Below are 23,486 nucleotides of genomic sequence, written 5' to 3'. Positions count from 1 at the left end.
CTGCCTTGTTCTTTATCATAAATCTTTGTGTTTATTGTGGTTCGTCCAATCTGGTGTGTGTGTGTGTGTGTGTGTGTGTGTGTGTGTGTGTGTGTGTGTGTGTGTGTGTGTGTATGTGTGTGTATGCATGCGTTCCAGATGGAAAAGGTGTAGAGGTAAATTAGGCCATTGCTGCAGTGGTGCAGGGCGTGTGTGTGTGTGTGCACTGACACACTGAACTGGAGTGGCACTGAATCTGCTGCCTCCTATTGGCTGCCTGCCAGACGGCTGGAGAAGCATGCAGCAGAACGACAGGACAGCTGGGGCTGATCCCCCATAATGCACCACTCCTCCTCCCCTCACCTTACACCGCCTAATCCATCCTTCTACCTCTCCACCTCCTCCTCTACTTCTTTTTCTCATCCATGTTATGAATGCTGCTGCAGAATTTTGCTCACTGTATGATCCGCCCTGAATAAGTCTGACTGGAAAGTCATCTAGGGGAGAGAGAGAGAGAGAGAGAGAGAGAGAGAGAGAGAGAGAGAGAACATGTGACCTAAATCTATGCATTTAGTAGCCTCTGCTTTTCAAGTACCTGCCTGAAAGTGCCTTTTCTTGTCAACGTGCTGCATGTTATATATTTATATAGCCACTGTTTAGTCCATAATAATAATAATAATAATAATAATAATAATAATAATAATAATATACACATATATACATATATACTAACTGAAATAAAATAAGTGCAAGTACAAATGTGAACAAATATATGCAATTTTTTTTAGCATTTTATTATTGATTAATGCTTAGCTCTGTGGATATACAATGTGAAAAAATAAGTACACCCCATGGAAATTGTTGGCTTTTTTGACATATTTGGACAAACAAACATTTAATCCTCTTTGAAACAGTGCCTATTAATAAAGTTGATACACATTATCAAATGACATACAAAATTGACATGTTGTAGTAATATTCACAATTTAAATTAACAAAAAACAGATCAGTCGCATGGAAAAAAGTAAGTACACCCCTACATTTATCACACCTTGAAATCCATAAAATTAGAATCAGGTGGCAATCATGTAGGGGCAATACTAGCTTCTGAGGAAAGGGTGTACTTACCTTTTCCAAAGAAGAATATCACATCTTTTGATATTTCTGTTGAATAAATGATTTCAAAAAGTTTCCTTTGTGTTTTTGTTCAAGTATATCAACTTCATTAATAGGCACTGTTTCAAAGATGATCAAATGTTTGCTTGTCCAAATATTTTTTAAAAAGCCAACAATTTCCATGGGGTGTACTTATTTTTTCACATGTCTCTAGCTTGCACTGGATTCTGCTTCATGTGGGAATAAATCATCTGCCAAATGTATAAAAACATATAAATATTGAATAAATATTATATTTATGTGTATAGAAGGGAAAGCAGAGCTCCGAATCAATGGATGCCAACCAAGTAGAGCAGAAAGTGCTGAAATGGAGTGCTAATTACACTCTTAATGAGCAGGACAAGCTGTGCTACTCTTGCTGCAGGCTCACCGGGCAAACAGTGGCAGCCGTGCCAAGTTCAGCACCCTGTAGCACAAATAGTGACAAACAATAGCAAGAAGAAGTGTGTATTACTGTTCAGCTCTGTGTTATGTTAAAACTGCACTCTAATTCACAGTCAGGCATTTACAGCTGACTAAGTGCTTTAGTGTAAGTGAGGGATGAATGAATCTTGGCTTTGTCTGTTTGACGGGAAAAAATAGGCCCTCTGTTAGAGCACAGAGGAACCCCAGCAGAGGAAAGCAGGAAAAAGGAAGTGATGTAATGGTTGTATGTGTGCTGTTCGACTGCAGGGGACACATTCTGCTCGACATGGACACACACACATACATACATACACACACACACCCAAATGGGGGTAAAGTCTGAGACCCTATTTGTTCATTCACACAAAGCAATCCAGAGATTAGAATTAGTCCTGTCTCTGTGCTAGCTGTTCAGTTCACACTGCTTAGAGGAGGGAGGGGATCTTCCCCGTGTCTTAGAGAAAAGGTTAGTTCTTTATATCCTTTATTTGTTCTAAACTAAATATGTTTTAGGTACTAGACAAGGTCTAGTGTTACTGCCTGTTTTAAATAATTTTTACACTCATATTTTTGAACAGTACTGTGCATAAAATTAAAGTCTGCATGTTTGCTAAATTGCTCTTACATGCCCATTGTATGTATGTACACTGTAAATAGCTTTGATCTCAGTAGGATTTGAGGTGATTTGTGATCAGTAGGTTGTGAGTTTTGTACCCAATGCTGTCTGATGCTGTCCGGTACTGTTAGGCCCTGGAGCAATCCCCAGACACTGCTCAAGGTAGTTGTATTTGGATTGCAGTCTGCCTCACTTGCAAATTGTCTTGGATGAAAGAAAAAAAGAACAAAGAAACACAGACATTAAGAAAGTAACCAAATACAAATTCAGTAATGAGAAAGAACACATAATATGTTCTCAATGAATTAAAATACAAAAATACAGAGACAGTGGGTTGCTCCAGTAGATTAACCTAAACACTGCCTTAATGAGCTCCAAAATAAAATCACACCTTTTTGTATATAAACTGCCCAAAAATTCACAAAACAAATATGATTTTATTTATACAATTTTAGTTTAACCCATCACTTCCCAGCACAAAAAAAGAAAGAAAAGAAAAAAAGGATGCTCATTTTTCACTTCCCACTTCTGGTTCAAATCTGAATTCCTATAAAATTACAGCACTGATAATATATAGATAGTGGAATTGCATTATTCCCATAATAGATGTAAATTAATTTCACTACATGGGTGGGATTAGCTCATGGGACAAAGAAAGACTACATTCATTATTGTGATTGATGAATGATGCATTTACAGCATTTATTCATCATTAGGACCTTCCTGGTCAGGATCACAGTGGTTTAAAATAGGCTACTAGTAGTTTATATAACTGTGCGAGAGGGATTAAAAATCAGTACCATGCAGACCTTTATGTGAAAAAAATGCCCACTACAGATGGATACAGTTATGGATATTTGGAGCACAGGTAGTGGCATTTTGAGACATAGCCATTTTCTAGGTTAAAAACCCTATATCTCGGTTGTATTCTGCACCAAAAGATACAACACAGACACAAAACAAGACATGGGTACTGTTGTGCAAGACCTCACTTATGGACTGACTCTCTTTGAGCCTAAATTCTACAGCAGAAATATGAACTTGTTATCATCACAGATAGTAGATCAGCTGGCAAGCTATGAGTCTAGTAGGCCTAACTATGATTTTCTCTTCAGCCATAGCATGTTTACAGTCTATTTTAAGGGCAAATTCCCACAGGTTCATAATAAAGCAAGTTGCAAATACTTTACAACATCTCATGCAAAACAAACATCATTATCTCATTTAGCTATAGGCTCGCAGCAGACTTACTGCTAACACTCAATAAACGTCCGAATAAAGTCCAAAGGAGCACTGTGATTTCCAAGCATAGAAACAAAAGCACACACTGACACTAACTTGCCCCGACTGTTGTTTTTCCTTCAAAGACTTCCTTGTACATAATCACAGGTTAGCAGCAGTGCTAACAGTTTTTTTGTGCCAAGAAGACTGATTATCCCCCAAGCGTGGTTTTCTGGCTTTTCGCCCCTCGTGTCTCAAGCAAGTGCAAAAATACATGCCCAATGTGGGTTTTTAGTTCATATGCTGTGGAACTGGGCTTCAGGCTTGGTAGATGCTGTGAACTTTAGTGCTTGTTGGCTTCGTTTTTATCACATTTCAAAAGATGATGTGTAAAACCTTGATCACACTTTATAAATTAGCTATGAAGTTTGGCAAAAGTGAGTCACAAAGTAAAAGAGAAACAGATCCAGATACAAATGAAAAAGACACACTCGCGCGCACACACACACACACACACACACACACACACACACACACACATGCACACACACACACACACACACACACACACACAAAGACAGGAAGACTGAGCGAGAAAGTGCTCACTTATGGAAAAGGCTGTATTTTGAGACAGTCTGAGGAGCATGCAGGTCAGATATGAGCTTCCATTGACTCCAGGCTGTTTGTGAGGCTTCCAAACTGAACACAACAGCAACAATAGCAGACCTTGTGTTATACTGTAGCTATAAGGCAACATAAAAAACATGGAATGTGGGTTTACTTAATGCAAAAGGAGGCTTTTAAAAATCTGGTAAAGTTTAAATAAACGACATTTTCCTAGCCAAAAATGCATTGGGGTGATGCTGAATACAGGTCATATTCTACCATATGTAGCATCCATCCATCCATCCATCTTCTATACCGCTTATCCTTTTCTTCAGGGTCACGGGAAACCTGGAGCCTATCCCAGGGACCATGGGGCACAAGGCAGGGTACACCCTGGACAGGGTGCCAGTCCATTGCAGGGCACCATATGTAGCATATCTATTGAAATTGTAACTTTCGTTTTATTCTTCTTGTCACATTGCATTTGCCACTTTATATGTCACACTATGTGTAGCCATGTGTATGATGCCTTTGTGTTGTCTTATGTATTGCATTCTAATTCTGGGCGCAAATTATTTCAGCCCATTTATGTCTATATGGTGTACACAGATAGCACAACAATAAATAAAAAATACTAAATAAAAAATAACATTAAAATTTAAAAAAGAATTTCCGGTTTCTCAGTAACATAATAAGATACAAAGGTTTGTCTGATTAAAAAACTTATTTAAAAATAACTTATAGAAAAAAAAGAGGTTGGTGAAGAAATGACTGTTTGTAGTTGCTACAAGGTAGGTGATAACAGGAGTGTTCATGCATTTATTACATTGATGGTATTTGGCAGACACCTTTATCGAGAATGACTGACATTTATCACATTCATACATCTGAGCAACTGAGGGTTAAGAGTCTTGCTCAAGGGCCCAACAATGGCAGCTTGGCAGTGCTGGGGTTTGAACTCACAAATATCCAAGCAGTAGACCAACACCTTAACCACTGAGCTACCACTACCCTACACAACATTAAATTTAGCTATAAATGGTTAAAAAACACAATGTGTCATTCAGAATGGTTACAAATAGTGGTATACAAGGAATACAATACTTTGGGACATAGTAGCCAGGCACTATGCATGAAATAACTGCATGGTGTATGACTGTGTTGTAAAAAAAAAAATCTTCTTTGGTGTATATAAAACATACTTTACATACAATATTAATGGACAGCGGGTAACAAAAAGAATTAACCAGAAAAAGAATGCTTTGTGACCATAATTATTACATTTTTAACATGTATAACTCATATGTATACTTCATATACATTGTTGAGATGTATTGAATATCACCACAAGTGACACACACACACACACACACACACGCATGCACGCACGCACACACACACACACACACACACACATACTTGTACATGCACGTACATGAGTGATTCCTGTAAACATTAAACCTGAAAGATCACATGAGGTCATTGTAATATACTACAACCAACAGATGGGGGAGCTCTGCAAAGTAACCACGCAGATGCAACAAAGACCATAAGCACCATGTTTGAGACAAAGACTTCTACCCCCAAATAATATGATCTTGGTTCACGAAATCTGAACGAAAACCTTGCTGTCACCACTTACTGATCCCGGCTGCCAGGCATGTGTATCCCTCCCACATCAAGGTCATTTTGTAGGGCAGAAATGTTAAGGTAAAAAAAATTATAAAATAATGTTAAATATTAAGCTAACAGCTCAGAGGAACTTACATTTAAATCATAATGCTATGATACAAAGAAGCTGGTTATTTAGGACTTCAGTGAGGAGAAGGATGGTGGAGGGAAAAGGCCAATTACATGATAAATCTAAACCAGCTCACTCGCTTGTCCTTGAAGAATGTTCAGTCTGTAAAATTCTCTCTCTCTCTCTCTCTCTGTACACATACAGTGGATATTAAAAAAAAAGTCTACACACCCCTATTAAAATTGCAGGTGTTTGTGGTGTAAAAAAATGAAACCAAGATTAATCAAATCAGATCTGTTTCCACTTTTAAGTGCTAAACAAAGTGCTAAACATTTTCAGGGAAGAACAAAAGGGGGGACAACATACAATAGCCTTGTTGCATACGTGTACACACCTTTTCATAATGGAGCATGTGGCTGTGTTAGCCAATCACATTCAAACTCATGTTGAAAATTAATGATTGAGTAATTATATTAATTATGTTATGTAATTACAGCTGTCATCAATTAAGTGTTTCTGATTAATAAAAATAAAGATCAGCTCTTTCTTATAGGGAGTGGGGTATGACGGCTTAGTGTTTAGCATGTTTGCCTCACACCTCCGGGGCTGGGGGCTTGATTTCGGCCTCTGCCCTGTGTGCATGGAGTTTGCATGTTCTCCCCGTGCTTTGGAGGTTTCTTTCAGGTACTCCGGTTTCCTGCCCTAGTCCAAGGATATGCGTTGTAGGTTGAGTGGCATCTCCAAATTGTCCATAGTGTGTGAATGTGTGTGCGATTGTGTCCTGCGATGGGTTGGCACTCTGCCCAGGGTGTCCTCCACCTTGTGCCCTGAGTTCCCTGGGATAGGCTCCAGGCTCCCTGTGACCCTGTGTAGGATAAACAGTATAGAAAATGAATGAATGGATGGATGGAAGTTTCTTGGAGGATTTCCTTCACATCTCCGACTGCTGAAGCCATGGTCCACAGAGAGCTTACAAAGTATGTATGGGATCTCTTTATGCCTGTTTATTCATACCAATTATCCAATCAGCCAATCATGTGGCGGCAGCATAATGCATAAAATCATGCTGATAGAGGCCAAGAGCTTCAGTTAATGTTCACATCAGAATGGGGGGAAATGTGATCTCTGTGGCTTTGGCTGTGGCATCATTGTTGGTGCCAAATGGGCTGGTTTGAGTATTTCAGAAACTGTTGATCTCAGATTTTCCCATCTAGCAGTCTCTAGAGGCTACAGTGGGCACAAGCTCACTGCAACTGGACAGGTGAAGATTGGGGAAAATGGTGGTTGGTACGTTGTGTTGATTTTTCATTGTGCGTTGCTAAATATAAGGATTTATTGCTCTAAATTCCATTTGACAGTGATGGTGTATGTATTCTTTTTAGACATTTGTATTTACATTTTAATACTTGTAGGTATTTGTAAGTATTGCTTTCTTATTTACCATAATCACTTTCTATAATGAATTGCTTCATTGTGCCACATAAAAATAGCACCAAATTGTATTGTATTGAATCATTGGCTGCTGTAAATGTATCATTTATCACAATGTGTGTTTTAGCTATCTAAAAGGAGAGATACAAAACTGTAGAATATGGTAAGCAGCAAGCTTATGTCTTTAAAATAATTCACTTTATTAGTATGCAATTCTGGAACTAGCAGTTGCCAGTACAGGTCAGTGTCAGGAATTATTGCTCTTCCTTTGTGTAGTGTGTAAAATCCATGTGAGCAGGACTGTCCCCCACTTCACTCTCCTGCACCGCTCTATTTGTCCAAGCCCTAAATTAACCGTGGTTTTAATGTTTATAAAGAGTTTTAAGGTTGCCTGTTTTATAGCCCTTTTCAGTACTTAAAGCTGTTGTAATAGTACAAAAGGCAGGTGGGATATAGCGGCTCACCTTTCCCTTTTATTGAATTTAGACAGCAGGGTGACTGTTCAAATGAATGGTTCTCTTTATTCCTCATAATGGCCCAAGCTGCACTTCAAACACGAGCTGGGTTAGACCAGCAGAGGAGCCATGTTGTTTTAATGATGAGAAACATACATGTTTTGAGTGTGTCTCTCATACACACAGGGACATGTGTGTGGTTGTTTCTGAACCGATATGGTCAGATCTGGCACCATAATTGTCACTAGTGAATCACACAGTGGAATAGATAGCATCTCGGGAGGAAGCTCCATTAAAGGCAATCCCAGTTATGATTATAGCTTGAACATAAAAGCCAAGAGCTGATATTTTTGTACACGATAGTGAGTCAGAGAGAAGGAAAGAGAGAGAGAGAGAGGTTTCGAACAACTCAGCCATGAATAAATTGCAAATGTTGCATAGGTTGTAATAGAAAATGGTATTAGTCCTATTATTTTTGCAGTTTTAATGCTGTCAGCTTGAACAGCATGACTAGCAAATAGCAAAGAATTGCAAGGTCCATTTATCAGTGGTGTCTATATGTCCTTCTAAGACAGTACAATGTATGAAGTAAAATTTTAATCAGCCAACAATTTAATATCATAGAATGTGATCCAGAATTGTACAAACAGTGCAATTGTGTTAGATTTGAATAGTGGAAAAACATGTCTCATGCATTTGGAATGACAGACACAGAAGCCACTCCTCCTTCACTTGGAATGACAGAAACAGAGGCCACACCTCTTTTCCTAGGACAGATCACTCTCACCATTTTAATGTAAAAAGTTATGATTTTTAGGAAATGTTCAGCTAGCTAACATGAGCTAACTTAACAGGACTTCTGAGAGGATGTCATTCCAAAATGCTGATAATCCTCACTGCTCAGGTGAGTTAGCCATAACTAGACAGGAGCATCTGACAAAACCTAAGGAAGTCTGGGGCTCAGTCAGTGTTCTTGTACATCCCAAAGGTGATCAGTGCGGTTGAGGTCAGGACTCTATACAGGCCAAGTTCTTCTGCTTCAAACATGTCCTCAACCATGTCTTCAAGGAGCTCACTTTGTGTTCAGGGGCATTGTCATGTTGGAAAATGCTTGGACCCCTTATTTCCACTGAAGGGAAATTGTAATTCTAAAGCATACAAAAACATTCTAGACTATAGTATGTTTTTGTGGCAACAATTTGTCCACAGATGTCCAAATACTTTTGTCCATATAGTGTAAATTTCACAGTGTAAAATAATTAATTGGTAACGAATTGAGAAGTATGGATAAAATGGCAAAATGGCTGATTTAGTGCCGTTGTGACCCAAAAACAGTCACCGACAAAGTTCGGACAGTGTCAGGAATTTTTCATTGAGTGTGACCGCTGCTACAGTATAATACTCATCTAAAAGCCACCAAATAGGAGGATGGCATAGGATTATGCAAAACCCATGGGATGGTAGTGGCAACAAAACATGCTCAAATTATCTTTATTACCTCAAGCTCACTCTGAAGAATGTTTCTGTTTATGCAACCCCATTTTCTGCACAAGCCCAGATCACACTGATTGATGAACATATTCATTTTTCATTGATCTTATAATCTGATAAGGAGAACACATTATGGCGCAGTTTATTAAAGAATCTGCCAAGATTTTATTGGGATCATCTCATACATTGTGACTGGTTGTTGTTCTTTCAGCTGCTCCCAGTTAGGGGGTCGCCACAGCGGATCAACGACCCGCATGTTTTATTTGTCACAGGTTTTACACAGGATCCCCTTCCTGATGCAGCTCTTCCATTTAATCTGGGCTTGGGAGCAGCAGTGAGAGTGCACTGGATTCTGTAGCCCCTAGTAGCTGGTTTGTCCACCTCCTGGGAATTGAACACAGGGTATGGCCGCTAGACTACCAGCTGACTATACATCATGATTAGTAACAATCTTAAAACAATAGTACACCTCAAATAAAACAGATAGATCCCTTTAGATCCACTGAGTCACCATCACCTTCCTGTTCTGAATCGATGCAGCATTATTAAAAACATAGATACCAACTTGAATTGGTCAGTCTGAAAACAATTACCATCTAAAAGTGGGTGAAAAAACAGCACTGTAATGTGAAAAGAGGACAAATCCTGATTTAAATGCACTGGTAGCAGTATTGCAGACAAGGAAATGGGAGGTGCCAAAAAGGCCTTTGGGCAACAAGAGTAATGAAATTGTCACTCATGAGTTGTGTAGTAACAAAGACCATATAGAAATGTCTCATGTCATGGCAAAATCAATAACCGGAGACTTCTGCAACAATACTGAACTGAAATGAGGCACTTCCACTTCCACACGCACTGATTCAGATGTATATTGAGAGAGAAAGAGAGAGAGCGAGAGAGAGTCACACACACACAACCAAGCAAACAAACACAGACACGTAATAAGTGGCTATAGAGTGGTTCTTGATGCCAGACTTGACATTGTTGTCCTGTAATGATCCACTTTCTGAAAGCATGGCCAAATAACAATCTCCTCGATCTGTCCCTCCATCTTCCACCATTCTCTGAGCACTTTATATCCAACCTCTCTCAGGCCTCCAATCCACCTTATGCTCTCCCTCATTCTATTTCACCTCTCCTCCACCCCACAATAAACTCAAACACAGAGAACGCTGTGTTATCGCAACAACAACGAGGTGAGTGTATGTTAGAGGGTCTGTGAGTGAGAGCGAATCAGCTTCATCACAATCCACAAGGGCATGGCTGAGCTGGAGTATGGTTACCAGAACCGAATGAGATATATACACACAGTATAATTCCTAGACAGACCTGATCAGAAAACACATCTTGATTTAGCCTAGTGAATAAGCTAAGGAATAAGCTAATCAACTAATCACAAATTGAATATTATTTTTATTACACCACATCTAGCCTTTACCCCATTTAAATATGTTGACTATCATAGAGTACTGGTTGTAATCTCACAAATTGGTAGTTCAGAAACACTGGCTAAGCTAGTCAGCTAGTTAAACACAGAATATAGTTACTTTGCCTAACATTTTCTCTAGTAGCTATCTGGTGTTTAACAGCTAGCCAGGTTTGTTAGCTAACTTCAGATACAGTTACAGTTTTTTGTTATTATATAGACATTAGATAGGATAGCTAGTTGGATAATTCTGTTTTACACAATTTGCTAGCAAGCTGATAATCTATTGTGTAATTAAACCCTGTTAAGCGAAATAATGTTCGTTACACTATGGTGGTGACATCATACAAATCTATTTATTTATTTATTTATTTATTTATTTATTTCACAGTAAGGACATGCTAATCAAAAAAAAGGTCAGTGCAGATATTAAACAGCCCAGAGAGTGAAGAAATATATGTAAATGTATAAATGTAAACAGTCTATGTGACTGCACTTCCACGTTACATTAAGATCCATAAATGTTTATGTCTCCGAAAGAACATTATGTGGTGGCTGAGATGGTATGTGGAGCGAAGATGTTTTATGTCTGAGGATTATGCATGTCTTCTTTAGCAATATAGGACACACACACAAACACACACACACACACACACACACTGCCCTTTGTCTGTTTCGCCCCATTCCTCCTATTCAGATGCATCATATCCAGGTTGTTTGGAGAGCAGTGCTTTATGAAATCCATCATAGCCGCTAAGAAGGAGAAGGGCAAATTTGGATATATAAACATTCCTCTCCGTTCATTAGTCCTCAGGAAAAAAAGCATGGGGAGGAGGGTGAGGTAAGAGAGAGAGAGAGAGAGAGAGAGAGAGAGAGAGAGAGAGAGAGAGAGAGAGAACTGTCGGCAGGAGTGAACCACAGGATCTCTCTCTCTCTCTCACTCTCATTCTCTTTGTGGTATTTGGTCAGGAACCATGAGAAGGTGTGTGGGTGGAGGGGCAGGATCCATCAGGGAGAAGACAGGAGTCTTTCTTTCCCTCTCCTCCTCTCTCTATTGCTCTCCCCCTCTTTCTCTCTCCATGTCTCTTACTCTCTGTGGTAATTGAGAAGTTGCCTGGCTGGGACTCAGCCCAGATGGAAATCATTCTGGCATGGGGGAAAAGAGAAGACGAGAGAACAAGAGAGGAACAGAGGGCGAGCGAGATGAGCCCAAACTGATGTCCTTGGCTTCTAATTGAACACAATCTCACAAATCTCGCGAATGCTGCAATGACTCAACCTTGATCGTTACAAATTTACAAGGAGTCTGTGGTTAGGAAAGTTCACAATTTAACAAAGCACTTGCTGAAGAAGCTTTCATTGCCGTCATGAATCAGACGAGCCCTGTTTTCAGTGTGTTACTCCATCAACCACACTTTAATCTGTTTCAGTACATATAGGTACTTTGATTCATTTGGCAGAGGCTTTATTCAGAGTGACCTACAAGTGAAGCAGAATCTAATCAAAGCATAGAGCTGAGCAGTTCAGGGTTAATGCTGTGTTCACACCATAAGTGATTTCTCTCCTCACATAATGATCAAGGTTCAGTCATCCATCACAGCAGTTCAGGTATTTTATTTTTGACTGATGTGTGTCATACTTCTCTTCATCAACATCCAAGAAAATCATTTTGATCCCCATACAGCTATAGATGGGTGGAATTAAAATTAAAGGGGAAAAAAAACACTGGCTCTATTATGCTATAGGAGACATTTTGTTGGTGAGGTTTAGAGGGAAGACTCACTCCAAATCAATATAAAGTCCTTCTGTCTGATCACCTTTATCTTACAAGTCCTTTATATTATCTTACAAGGAAACATTTCTATATGCTATGAAACATGCTATAGTCTTCAGTCACCACATCTCGACCCAGTTTACATTTACATTGATTCATTTAGTAGACGCTTTTATCCAAAGCAATTTACAAATGAGGAAATACAAGCAATGCCGTATATCAAGCTGAGAACAATACAAGTAGTGCTACCATTTACCAAAGATTTATAATTGAGTTCTAGAGAAGCAAAGTGCACAGAGTAGAGGTGTAACACAACTAATGCTTCAAGTGGTTTCCCTAAATTCAACTGAAAATGCAACTTATAATTATATATAAATTTTTATTATTATTATTTCAATTGCTTTTGTCTGACTTGTTCATTGCAAACAACTGAAAGTCTGTAAATTTTGACAATAAACCTGATTTGCAATGGAGGTTGAATAATTTTGATTGCATCTGTATCTGACAGGAACCAGAGATGTTGTTGGACACTGATTTGTCCTAAATCTGACTCCTGTTGATGGTTGCCAAGCTGCTTTGCTCCTCATTTGAAAAATTAATCTCTGCTCAACTTTATGACGTTGCCCTGCTCATGCTGCCAATATCCGCTCTGCTTCTTGTCATAAATCAACACACATTGGAAATAAATAACTTCCATTTAGCCTTCATGTGAATGCAGGGTAAAAGTCCTCCTGAAGCAGCCAACATTTGCAGATCTGGGATTTAAACTCACAAACTTCTGGTCACTAGGCTAGTACCTTAAGCCACCATTGCTGCCTCAATGCATGGCCAGATGACACCTTAAAAGAAGGTGGCCTATAACTACAGAGCAGATCAGTCTAAAGCTTGCTTTACACTGTTTGATTTTCAGCACATACAAAAATCACACATCGTAAAATAATTCATTAGTCATTCTTTGGTCATGCTCACATTGAACAATGTTTATGTTTATGCAACCCCATTTTCTTAAGTAATTTTCTTAATTCACAGATCTACCGCTAGAGTATCTTCATTGTATAGTCTGACAAGGAGAGCATGTGTTATCACACAGTCTGTCATAGAATTTGGCCAAGTATTCATTAGTATCATCTCGTGCAGCATGACAAGTAATAATCTTTAAAGTTGGTGGCTTAGTGGTTAGCAGGTTTGCCTTGCATTTTCGAGGTTGGGGATTTGATTCCCGCCTCTACCCTGTGTGTGCGGAATTTGAATGTTCTCCCTGTGCTTCGGGGACTTCCTCTGGGTAAAGTCCAAAGACTTGTGTTGTAGGCTGATTGGCATCTTTACATTGTCTGTACTGTGTGAATGTCCAATGTCTTGCCCATATGGTGCAAATTACAGTGGTTATAGCACAAAGACCTTTAAACTTGAGTTTGACCAAAAAGCAATATTCAAAACAGCAAGTTCAACCTCAATCAACCTCAATAGACATTAATGGCTGTGTGTTGAGTTATTTTGAGGGGACAGCAAATTTATACTGTTACACAAGCTGTACACTCACTACTTTACATTGTAGCAAAATGTCATTTCTTCAGTGTTGTCACATGAAAAGATATAATCAAATATTTACAAAAATGTGAGGGGTGTACTCACTTTTGTGAGATACTGTATATGCCTCATGTGATTAAAAACCCCAAATTGTTTTTAATGATCCAATGTATTTCAGTGATGTCAGGTGCATGTAAAGTCACTCACACTCCAGCAGATTAAGATGATAAAAAAAAAAAAATGAAACAAAGATACCATGTCTCACCCTCTCTCAAGCAGTTATCATAATGATTTCTAATACAATTTGCCTGGAAAAAAATAAATAGAACTATGCTTTAGTTGCTTACTTCTAACAGCCACAAAAAGACACTAGCTAGTCAGTTAACATTACCACTATATATATATATATATATATATATATATATATATATATATATATATATATATATATATATATATATATATATATATATATATATATTCCCCTCCAAAATCACCAGACTGTTGCTCTCTGGCAATAGATAAATAAATAGTGAAAATCATAGTGTGACTATGTCTGAAAAATCACAAGTTTATGAAGTACAGCTACATGTCATTTTTATAGTCAACATTAAATCTCTGCTCATATTTCATGCACCTAATTGGTACAGACCATTTCAGTATGAATTCAAAGTGATATATCTCGCCACCCTGAGCCATGTACTGTATGTATGCATTAAAGCCAGCTCTGGATAAGCAGCTCCTAAATCGGTGAGCTGGAGCCGAAACGACGGCAGCCTGGCTGAATTCAGATTTGAGCAGAGGAATGAAGTGTTTATCAGCAACTGTCAGGAAAAAGTGGAAACAGCCACCGGCATGCAAGAGCAGTTTGGAGAACGAGAGCTCCAATTACAGATGACAGGAATCAAAAGCATGAGGCTGACGTTGGAACACTGGAGAGAGAGCGAGAGAGAGATAGACAGACAAACAGACAGAGAGAGAGATAAAGATGAGTACAGGAGGAGGAGCAAACTGTATGAATAGTGGGGAAAGTCCCTTTTCCCTTCTTTACTCTCTCTCTCCCTCTTTCTTTCATCCCCCTAATGCTGAATCATCAATGCAATGGACTCGCTGAACTACCCTTCAGTTACAGCAGTTCTCTGCTGAAACAGAACTGTGTTTTGGAATAATTTGGAACAACACTTACTTAAACATTCATAAACATATGATGTCTGCCTCATGGAGCAGAAATGAAAAAGGTTCCGGGAAGTGCAATAAGCCCTGGTTCCAAAGGTGGAAATGAATCTAAAGGAAATGAATGAAAATGAAGTTTCTGAATTTCTGAAACTATTCCTACAGTGGATATACAGTATGCCTCCTGTGATTGGAAAACCACAGAATTAATAAATAATCAAACTAAATAATAAACAATGATAAAATGTATTGGACACGTATGGTGGTCTGGGGAACCCCTCGGATGTCCGTGTGGCAGAATTCTGGCAAACAGCAAAAAAAAAAAAATCTTTTTTTTCTGCCGATAACCTGTTTTGACACCACTACTTTATGAAAATATAAATACAGGGTGTCCTGAAATCTCCATACATAGGTGAAAGTAACACTTTTCAGCAAAATCTCTTCCAAAAATTTCCATACTTGTTTTTTGGGGAGGGGGGGTTTCAGATAGCCTTTAAGAATACCTTTGACAAAAGAAGAACATATTGAAATCATCATTATTTCTGGTTCGGGAAGCTATCGCAAGGTTGCGATGGACTTTAACAGGAAACATGGTAAGCATATCACATACGACACTGTTGCCAAACTTATTAACAAATTCAAAAATACTGGAAGTGTTGAAGACCAACCGAGAAGTGGACGTCCACAAGTATCCACAGACGAAGGCACAACCGACGTGGTGCTGGCAAACATAGTCCCCTATGTATGGAGACTTTTGGGACACCCTGTATATTTCCACTACCAAAACAATGTAGAAATGTTTACTACTTTCCAGACTTGCCTTAGCTTTCTGCAAAGGTCATGTTAGGTATTTAAGAAGCCAGTTTATGAAACATGGTAGCGTAAAGAAGATTTTTTTCATTGCTAGCTTGCTAGCTAAATGTGCTTCACTCATACAGTGAATGTAATTCTTGGATCAATTTGTTGGTTATGTACCACCATGAAACAGACAGGAGTCTAAAAGTCTCCATTTGTAAACGGTCTAAATAGCAGCTGTCAAATTATCTGTGATGCACACGACAGTTTGGTGACTGTTTTGTGTCATCACATCTTTGAGGCTTCTCTAGTTCCCTGGTTCCCTGGTAGTTCCAGTGGCTAAGGATCCTGTGTTCTCACTGCAGCGGCCCGGGTTCGATTCCCGGGCTCAATTCCAAGGCAAGGAACCGACCCAGCCATTGCTGGTACCACGCCCAGATAAAAAATGGGAGGAATGCATCAGGAAGGGCATCTGCCAATACCTGTGCCAAATCAAATATGTGTACCAATGAGCCGCTGTGGCAACCCTTAATGGGAGTAGCCAACAACATCTTTGAGGCTTCTCTGAGGAATGGTCTGGGAAACATTGTGCTAGCAAGTAAACAAAATACTGGGAGTGTTTCCAAGGCCCTACTTTCCTTCAGCTCTGTACTTTCTTAATGATTCAATAAAGGAACTTGTGATAGGGTTCCTAAGGTCATCATCATTGGTGTCAGGACCCATGAGAACAGAAGGAGAGCAAAGACAGATGACAAGATCCTATGAACATGGAGTTGACATTACTACTTAGCATGCTCGCATACAGAATACTTAGCAATCCAGCTAATTAGCAAGCTAGTATATGACTAAAGGTTCAAAGAAAAAATCCATAGACCAAAATCCACTCAGTTACAGAGTTCTTGAACTGAAACTCTAATGTTGAGGGAAGTCAGCAAGATCAGTAATCAAGTAATTGTGAGGCCAAAAAAACTGCTGCAATTGCACAAAATTGTTTTAAACGGCCTCTAAAGCCGACCATTTTGCTTTACTCATGTGGACACACATGAATCAAAGAGGGCTGAAGGCACGTTGTGATGATGTTACATGACACGTCTTGGCTTCAATCTTAGGAAAATCTGTTGAAATTTTGAAAAATTGCAAGCTCCTCTTAATATTGTGGCGTTTGCTTGGTTTTTGTGTTAATTTATGCTATCACAAAATCCTGATGGGACTGCAATATGTATAATGTGTAATATATTATTATTATTATTATTATTATTATTATTATTATTAATATTATTATACACGAAACTTATTTGTTAAACATTCATAAATATATTTCGTGCTCACATATAAGTCAATATATGTATAATGTTTGTGCAAATTCTATTCTATTTCAGGACAATGAGGTGCATATATATCTTCATATATATCTTCATATCTTCATATCTATATACATCTTCCTTAGCCAGACACAAAGCTACAGTTATTAAAGCTTATAAGCCTCTATCATTTGTGCAATCTGCAACATGTATAAATTTCTAGTGATGTTTCAGAACAAAAGAGCGTCTAGTGGCACTCTGCAAGTCACAGCTCACTTTAAAACACGCAGACAGCTCCCACTTAGTGAGAAGAAAATGGGCATTAATGCAAACGTCCCTGTCAGTAACACGTTCTCTTCTCTCCGGCGGGAGAGCAGCCGCGTGGGAGGACACACACGGCACTCAGCAATGAAAGAAAAAGAAAAAGAAAATATAGCAAGGCCTGGTTCTGAAACAAAAGGCTTTTTCAAAAGATGATGAGGAAGTGGATGGCGAAATGCTTGATGATTCAGGTGGAAAATATGGCTCTCTTCAGAACTGGCCCTGCAGGTTCCCTTCCTTTATCTTTAATATAAAGACGTTGACGAATTATTGATCATTGCTCAGAGATGTGCAGTTATGGAAAACAAGCTGACTGTACACTTAAAGTAATCTCTAAAGGCCTAAACAGAAGAAGACAAAATGCATGCAACTTTCTTTCTGTTTCAAAATGAATCAAAGCCAATGGAACTTAAATTGAATTTAAAGGGAAGAGACAGAACTGGGTCAACAGAAGAAATGTGCAGATGTACTGAAATACATTTACATATGGGTTAAGGACAAAGATCTAAAGACTGCATATGTTTTATGCAATTTACTAAAACAGAGATTGTAAGTTGTTGACCTTTATTTAAAAACATTAAAGTGCTGCAAGAGCTGCAGCTACACCTACCATATATTCTATGCCACTTTGCACGTCACTAATTCCTAACTGTAGCCCAACTGTTGTGCCCGAACAATTTGTCAACCTCAATCAGTGGAAAGGCACCAGCATAGGACCACCGAAGAGCGGGTATTATTTTGGGTGGTGGTTCTTTCTCAGCACTGCAGTAACATTAGTGAAACATTAGTGTGTGGGGTGCTTGTACTGTATGAGTGTATCAGGTACAGCAGCATTGCTGTGGTTTTTAAACACTACATAAGTATTCAAGTATTTAAAGAAAGGGCTTGGCGAAAAATCAAAAGGATGACATTTTCAATTTATTCCAAATGTGGCTGCTTGGCCAAGGGATGTTAAGGGTCTGGGATTTGCATCTTTAGTTTTGTACTAGAGCTATAAGACTAAGTTAGCTAACAAGTAATGGTATCCGTTTCACCCAAACCTCATCCAGTTCTTCACTGATGTTGTGCAGACTCACTGATGTGGTTTAGGAGACAGTATGACTTACTGTGAGCTGTAAAAATGAAATTTAACTATGTAGCTGACATTATAGAGAAGCCACCTTGGACAACCAGAATTGCTTCTCTCTTCTTTTTTTTTTGCAGTTACACACAAGACAGTAAGAGGCTTGCAAATGTAATGTTACTCAGAAAATACACAGGATATTTGATCTGAAATTTGAAAGCACATTTGCAATTATGTATACATTATTGACATCTAATACACGCAGAGGCCATGCCTCCCAAAGTTTGAACACAGAATTGTACTGGAAAGGTGGAAGTTATCCAGATGAAAATGTACTTCCACTTTAAATCGAAATATAGACCATAACTTCTGCTATTTTACATAGTTACTGACTTTAACTATCTAGTTTGAACCAAATAGGCATTAACACTACATTCCCCAAAGTATATGGACACCTGACCCAAACTGTTGCCACAAACTTGGAGGCACAAAATTGTATAGAATGTCACTGAATTCCTTCACTGAAACTAGGAGCCCAAAAATGTTCCAGCATGACTATGCCCCTGTACACAAAGCAAGCTCCATGAAGACATGCTTTGCCAAGGTTGGACTGGAAAATCTAGAGTGGACTACACAGAGCCCTGACCTCAACCCCACTGAACACCTTTGGGATGACCTGGAATGCCGACTATGTGCCGGGCTTCCTCGTCCAACATCAGTGTCTGACCTCACTAATATTCTAGTAGCTGAATGAGAACAAATCCTCACAGCCACGCTCCAAAATCTAGCAGAAAGCCTTCTCAGAAGAGTGGAGGTTATTACAACAGCAAAAGGTACTAAATCTGGACTAGGATGTTCAACATGCACATATAGGTGTGATTAGTCATACATTTGATCATATAGTGTATTTAAAAAAAGATTTTGGTTGACACACATCCATCTGGTTAGTACATTATCATTGTATCTACAGGACAAAGCTAAAGAAGTATATAACAGTGTGTGCTGATTCACTACATTTGAGATAAATGAACATCGGAAAACATGTAGAAGCAGCACAATGCATAAAATCATGGCGATATGGGTCAAGAACTTCATGTAATGTTCACAATAAGCATCAGAATGAAAAACAATGTGAGCTCAGTGACTGTGTTGGAGGCAGACAGGCTGGTTTGAATATTTCAGAAACTATTCAGTTTACACAGAATGGTGTGAAAAACAAAAAGCATCCAGTAAGGAGCAGTTTTGTAAGTAGAATCACCCGGTTGATGAGAGATGTCTGCAGAGCTCACTGCTTTGAGCTGACAGGAAGGCTATATTAACTCAAATAACTACTTTTTACAACTGTGGTGAGTAGAAAAGCATCTCATAATGCACAGTATGCCAAATCTTGAGGTGGATGGGCTAAAACAGCAGCACAGTATTAATATAGCATTCCTAATAAAGTAGCTGGTGAGTGTATGTTATTTTCGTAGTTTAAGGCAATGAAGCTATAGATCAGATTTTGAAAAAAAAAACACCATTATCTCACCATACAGTCCTGTTTTGTTATTTTTAAATAATAGTTTTTACTTTGTCTAATAATGTTCATAAAGCTACCTACTGTAAAGTAACCTGAAAGCAGGAATTATAGAAATGCCAGAAATCTGCTCAATTTAATGTATGTTATTGTAATGAACCTGTTTGTTCAAGTGTTATGTCAGTTGAGTGTGTGGAAACGTAACCCATGGCTATTTGAAATGAAATCTGTAATGGTTCATAGCACAGCTCAGCAGCTAGACTCAATCACATAATGTGCTGCCTAAGGAAAATCATTAAAAAGGTAAAGGCTGTGGCTAATATATCAAATGATCGGCTTTATTTTTGGTCCTGGACTGCTAACAATGACGTCATTCAAGTTAATGTTTAAAATTCCACATCACATTACCACATAACATCATGTTAGAAATTGGTCATCAGGGGCCTGTTCTACTGTTTTACAAGATTTACAGTTTATTTGCTGGCTATTTAATGCAAAATTCCAAACAATGCAACTCATAACATCTGGCTAAAAAAAGGGCAAGGTCACATCATCATGCATTCTGGCTGTGTAGGAGTGGGCTTGTGAAGGAGTGGGTGTGCAGACTGCATGGGGCAAGACAGCTTTTCTATGGTTTTATGTCTGACAACTGCACTGATTTACGATGTGCAAAAGTGGATGATGTCATTAAGATCAGACAAGGTCGGGGGCTCCTCAGGATTCTTTATGACCTCCATTGGGGAGTTTACGAATGCCTAGATCTGTGGGGTCAGGAGGAAACCCAAACAGGTCATTCATCACTAAAACCACAGAAAATAAACATCCTAAACTTCAAACTGACCTTCCATGACTTATTTCAACAAGACAAAAGCAAACAATTACACAGGATGCAAACGGGACAAGCTTCTGCTTCAATAAAGGTGATCAGCAAGCACTTCAGTTCGAAGCATGAATGTTATCTCAGAACATTGAGGGTCTATGAGGAGAAACAAAAAGGAAAATCAGCTAAATGTGACTGAGACATACTAACCATCACAGCATGCTTTATCAGGATTATATCTTTGTGACTAATTCAAACATGCCGTCTAGTTTATAGCACAGAGCTTCAGAGTACAGAAAGTATAAGGTTGTGGATCATTTATTTGGTATATGCAAACAACCAAAATGTCAACTGGAATGTCCTTGTCCCTTTATTATTGAAAACTGTAAAATATAGAGGGTGTTTTTTTGTTATTGTTGTTGTTTTTTAAGTAAGAAACTGGGACGTATAAAACAATTTACAGTTGGATAACAAGAAACAGAATCTGAGTGTCCTGAAGCTTCATATGAAGGTCAGCAACTGCAGTGTGTATGTCAATAATCAGCCCTTTATGTCTTGCTTGATTTGTAATAAACATCATATAATTTAAGAATAGGGATTTCTTACAATATTGTGTCAATTGTATCTAATATGTCCTAATATAAGATTACAAAAAAACTGAATACAAGATTATTAAACCTATTTCTAGACATTTTTCTTAATAGTTTCAAGCTTTAAATAGTTTTCTTACATTGGCAGATCATTTTGCTAATTAGACACATTTGTTTCTAGAAAGAAGCAAAATGATCTGCCAATAGTATAAGAGAATCTGAGATTAGTAAAGAAAAATGTCTAGAAATAGGTTTAATAATCTTCAGTTTGTTTGTTTTTTTTTTCCTTTCTTATAATAGGAAATGCTAGACAAATTTTACTGTATTCAAGATATGTTCACCTGCTAAGATATTATTTTTTGCAGTGCAGTGTTCTCAGGATATTAGGAATTCAGATTCACTATGACCCTGATCAGAACAAAGCACTAACTGAAGATGATCAAAAAAATACAATTAAACCAAACCAAAACATAATTATTACACAATTAAAAATAAATAAATAAATAAATAAAATCCTATTGAGTCATTGGACATATCACAAAGGTCCTATTTCAAGGGGGGGGAAATTACTTTCAGTCAATGATTTAAGTGCAGAAGAAATGTTATTTCTCTTTCTTAGAAAAGAAAAATATGAAGACGACTACACAAAACCAGAAATGTACATCTTTAACAAAGCTTTATTTTAGATTGTCTTTATTTGGTCAATCGCTGGCTACATTCTACCATTCACAGAAATACAGTATACACTTTGAGATCTGAAATACTGATTTTTCATTTGATGGTGTGCCATGGTACATGGTCTGGTAAATGGTCTGCACTTATATAGCGCTTTTTTAACCTCAGTGGTTCCAAAGCGCTTTACACTGGTTCTCATTCACCCATTCACACACAGACACACACACACATACACCAATGGTAACAGAGCTGCCATGCAAGGCGCTAGCAACTTGGGGTTCAGTGTCTTGCCCAAGGACACTTCGACATGTGGAATCATGTGGGCCGGGAATCGAACCGCCAACCCTGCGATTAGTGGACAACCCACTCTACCACTTGAAGGATAGAGATAGCCGCTCCGTGGTATGGTCACTAATCTGAATGCAGAACTATCGTGTCCATGTGTCCATTCTCCTGACCTTAGCGCTAAGCATGAAGGCATGCTCTCTGGAGGTTGTAGAATGACCAGTGATTGGCATTAAAATACAACAACCATGTTCATCATTATTTCATTATGCATTGATTTGAATGTTGTATTTATAAAGTGATTACTGCAGTTTGTGTTAAAACTGACATATCCTTGGAAAGCATTATGGGTATTACACACTAATCAAGAACAAAGACCATATGCAAACTAATATTAAAATTAAAATGGACCATTTGGACCAGAGCTGTAGCCTGATGTGGACAGTTATCACCATTATGTTAAGGTAATTTGAAAAAGAATGTATGTGCGCGCGCACGCGCGCATGTGTGTGTGTGTGTGAGAGAGAGAGCGAGAGACGAAGATGTATTGATGCCTGCCCCCAAAACACCTTGTATACTGTTTAACTAAAGTTCCTGCGTGCTGTGCTCTGGCCTGTGGGCTGTTTATCAGTTCTGGCCTTGATTTGGCTCAGCGGGGAGCGCTAATCATTTCCTGGCTGCCTCATTTCGCTGCATCTCCTGGCTTTGGAGCATCATTTCAAAAACTGACAAGTGGAGTGGCCTTGTTTTTGCTTAGTCAGGACTTCCAGAAGAACAATAAAGCAGGCCGATGTGGATGCTTTCCGCTTTTCTTTCTCCAGCTCTCTATAGCGAGAAACAGATGGACAAACTGTAGAAGCGACTCAGTGCTTCGCTTCTGCTTCTATTGTTCTGCGCAGAACAGATACGGCCGAATCGCAGTGGCCGTTCGGGCGGCTGCTGTAAGCCGAGCTGTCTCTGGCATTACCTCATTGATCTTGCCTCCTGATCAACGATGAGTTGGGTGTTGTAGGGAGGGAGCGATCGAGCCTCAGGCCTCATGAAACAGTGCGGTCACGCTGACTTGGCAGTCTGATCACCGTTACAGCAGATGCTGCTT

General features: G+C 38.7%; 1 long non-coding RNA gene across 1 annotated transcript; it reads right to left on the bottom strand.

Annotated features, from left to right (window-relative positions):
* On the bottom strand, positions 1-3,699 carry LOC108270669 (uncharacterized). Its single transcript, XR_001813727.3, has 3 exons — positions 3,428-3,699; positions 2,275-2,380; positions 1-476 (listed from the first exon to the last, which is right to left on the bottom strand). It is a non-coding gene; the product is annotated as an uncharacterized LOC108270669 (long non-coding RNA).
* Between the last annotated feature and the right edge of the window lie 19,787 nt (positions 3,700-23,486).

This window comes from Ictalurus punctatus, chromosome 10 (genome assembly GCF_001660625.3).
Source record: "Ictalurus punctatus breed USDA103 chromosome 10, Coco_2.0, whole genome shotgun sequence".
Lineage (NCBI taxonomy): Eukaryota > Metazoa > Chordata > Actinopteri > Siluriformes > Ictaluridae > Ictalurus > Ictalurus punctatus.
The sequence above is the reverse complement of the archived record's forward strand: the minus strand, read 5'-3'. Positions and strand labels throughout refer to the sequence as shown.